This window comes from Semicossyphus pulcher, unplaced genomic scaffold (assembly GCF_022749685.1).
Source record: "Semicossyphus pulcher isolate SPU_LCO1_2020_fin unplaced genomic scaffold, fSemPul1.0.p SCAF_18, whole genome shotgun sequence".
Lineage (NCBI taxonomy): Eukaryota > Metazoa > Chordata > Actinopteri > Labriformes > Labridae > Semicossyphus > Semicossyphus pulcher.
This window is the reverse complement of record NW_027211691.1, coordinates 8,189,548-8,192,476: the sequence shown is the minus strand read 5'-3', so window position 1 is coordinate 8,192,476 and position 2,929 is coordinate 8,189,548.

The following is a 2,929-nucleotide window of genomic DNA, read 5'->3' as shown; positions in this document are numbered from 1 at the left end:
TGAGGATTTTCTGAAAGTTACATATAGCACCTTTAAGAACTTAACCAGCAGTTAATTGGCTAGGAGCCAGGGCTGTTATTATGATTACTTAACCCAAAAAGAAAAACCTTAAAAGAATCTACCAAAATACTCAATTTTAATAATGTGATTCATGGTTATTAGATGAAGTAAATTAATCTTTTAAGGCACAATGAGTAGGATTTGTCCATTATTCTTTATAAATAGCTGAGCATTCAGACCCAGACAAAACAATGCAGCAAAACCAGCAACATGTGTAAAATACAACTGTGAATAAGAGGAGACTGACTGCGGGAAGTCAATGACATCTTAATTAAGTTCTTGTTATTTACATTTAGTATCGAAGAATACTATTCAGTATTGAAAGTTTGATTAATTGAGTAATTTTGTAACTGAGTAATTTTAGACAGGTGTTGTGTACTTGTGTAAGCTGCTTGTATATAGGGCTGGGTATTGATAAGAATTTATGAATTCGATTCGATTCCGATTCACAAGGTCCCGATTCAATTCGATTTCCGTTACGATTCGATTCAATATCAATTTTTGTTAAGTGTATTCAGTTACAATGTAACTGAACCTCTAACTTGCGTGTCTTTTCAAAATATTTAATGTTTACAATAAGAATTGACCCCAAAGAAGTTACATCAAGTCCTTTTTCTTTAGCATGACCAACACACAGCAGTATATTGTATAACAACATGCCAGAAACACACTCGCGGCCAAAGCCGACGCTAACAGAGAGTAGCATACACATCAGTGCAAAACTAACTTACATATTCATATACGCACACGATAAAAAGAGTCCGTCGGCAATCACTGATGTCTCCGTAGTAGGTTTAGTAAACGAGTCCAGGCATGTCTCCCTCACTGCCGTATTTCGGGGGGATGCGCTGAGTTGTGCTGCATTCAGGAGCACTCAGAAACGTGAGTGATCAGACACATTTTTACACATTTTATCAAGATCAATCTTGGGATTTATTAATCGATATTGGGTCATGGATTCGAATCAGAAAAGTCAATTTTTTAAACCCAGCCCTACTTGTATATCTTATTGACTTAACTGGCTGACTCTCTGGGTTAAATTAATACTTTGCTTGTCACCCTCTGATGGACTGCTCCTATTATAGCTTGTTAATGGCCGTATGAGGATCAGCTTTAAGATTCTCTCTCTCTGCTAAACCCCCTATTAAAACTGCCCTAAGTTGTATCTCAACAATCTCTTCTTTACTGTCTCTACAGCCCCAGGAAGCTCTTGAAGACTCCCCACACACTGAAGATTTATGTTTAGTTGAGAGTGATTTGTGTCCTGGCTCACGGGAATGGTGCGAGAGAGGCATCGGAGAGGCTGACACATCTGATGATTATTTTGACTTCCGGTCTTGCCACAGTGACACCCTGTCAGATTTGAGCCCTGATGAGGAGGACTCTCTGGATGCCCTGCTGGGACTAGAGGATACCGATGTTGGTCGACTAGCATCAGGCAGCAGCTTCCGCACTGGCCAGAGTACAGCCAGACGGAGAGAGTCAGTGACAGCCAAGGACTGCCAAAGAGATGAAACAGAGACTTATATTGAGCAATCCACATATAGCAGGAGGAAAATCCCAGAGAACCATGCAGAACCTGATATTCCCTTGAAGCACAGCACCAGAGACCTTTGCGCAAATGCAATTGGACCAAATCAAAGAACAGAGAACCTAAAATTTGACTTGCACCAAAAACAGCTCTGTTCATGGGATGTTTGCACTGAAAATCAAGTCAAGAGAACCACGGAGCCATTAAATGCACAAAGCCAACAAAACACTGAAACCTTTAACACAAAGGTAAATAGTACTCAAGACACTAAGGAAGTAAAGTTACATGCACAGCCTGATGTAAGCAATCCGAAGCGATTTAATGAATCTACAGACTCAAAAACATGCGTGATACATATAGATTTTCCAGGGGACACGATTGTGGAGACGCAACAACAGCAAAGAAAACATAAGAAAAGGTTGCAGACAGGACACACAGACAAAAACATAGTAGGGGATATAGGGGAAGAAAGATTAGAAATCTGTAATGTTCAGGATGTAGAAGTAGAAAATTCTGAGCTTTTCAGAACTTCAGCGAAAAACACAGGTTTAGAAAGATGCAACAATGACCGCAAAGATAAACATCACAGATGGAGAAAAGAATTAAAACCCCAGGGTATAATCAATGAATACACTGAGATAGAGGCAATAAAAGTGAACAGTGAGAACAAAAAAGTGTTGCACAAGAGTGTGGGGACACATTTTTATACAGGGGATCACAAAATATATTGCAATTGTAAAGAAAACGGATGCATAACTTGTACAGATTTGACTAATGTCGATGCACAAACATTTGACAGTACTTGTGCACCATCACACTCTAATTCTGAGATAAAATACACATACTCCCATCTCATAACAGAAACTTCCGTTGCAAGTCCAAACATCACAGAAGAACATAGTATTAAGTCAAAGGGTGTATCACATTACACAAAGTCTGAGCTTAAGGACACACTTGATACGCAAATCAATGTATTGGCTCACAATGTGGATATTTGTTGCTCACAATCTCAGTGTAAGGACTGCACCAGTAGAGGGCTGTCAGACTCTCAGGTATGTACTGGTGTAACAAGGCCAAAGGATAAGGCATGGGTGTCTCGTGTCTGCTTCCAGGCAGAGCAGATTGGGTGTTTTGGTGCTTCTACAGAGGGAACTAAACCACCTGGGACAGTAAATGAAATTTGTTCCTCCATCACATTTTCCACGGAGACAACAGCCTCTTTTCCACTGGATACCTGTGCGACTGAGCTGACTGTTGGTCCAAAGGGTTCTGCTTTCGCTTCACTTGTCCCATTAGCAGTCTCAGACAGGGAGGAGCTAAACGCTAAGGGGCAACCAG